We start from the raw sequence: 282 nt of genomic DNA on the forward strand, positions 1-282 counted from the left end.
GCCGTATCGGGCAGCTCCCGGGAAGGACAGGTGCTGCGTGTGATTAGTACACAGCCCCCATTCTTCTCTATGGGACTACGTGGCCGTACGCCGCCCTGGCTCACCCGTCCTGCACGTCGGTGCGGGTGAGCGTACCCGTCTGCTGACAGGATGGATCCTGTCTGCGTCCGAGCCAGGAAACATGCACCCGTATGGATGTGCAGGGTGGGTGAGCGTAGGGCGGTGTGCGGCTGCATAGAGAAGGACAGGGGCTGTGTACTAATCACACGCAGCACCTGTCCT

The sequence above is a fragment of the Nanorana parkeri genome, unplaced genomic scaffold (assembly GCF_000935625.1).
Source record: "Nanorana parkeri isolate BGI_ZX_2015 unplaced genomic scaffold, ASM93562v1 scaffold693, whole genome shotgun sequence".
In the NCBI taxonomy this organism is placed as follows: domain Eukaryota; kingdom Metazoa; phylum Chordata; class Amphibia; order Anura; family Dicroglossidae; genus Nanorana; species Nanorana parkeri.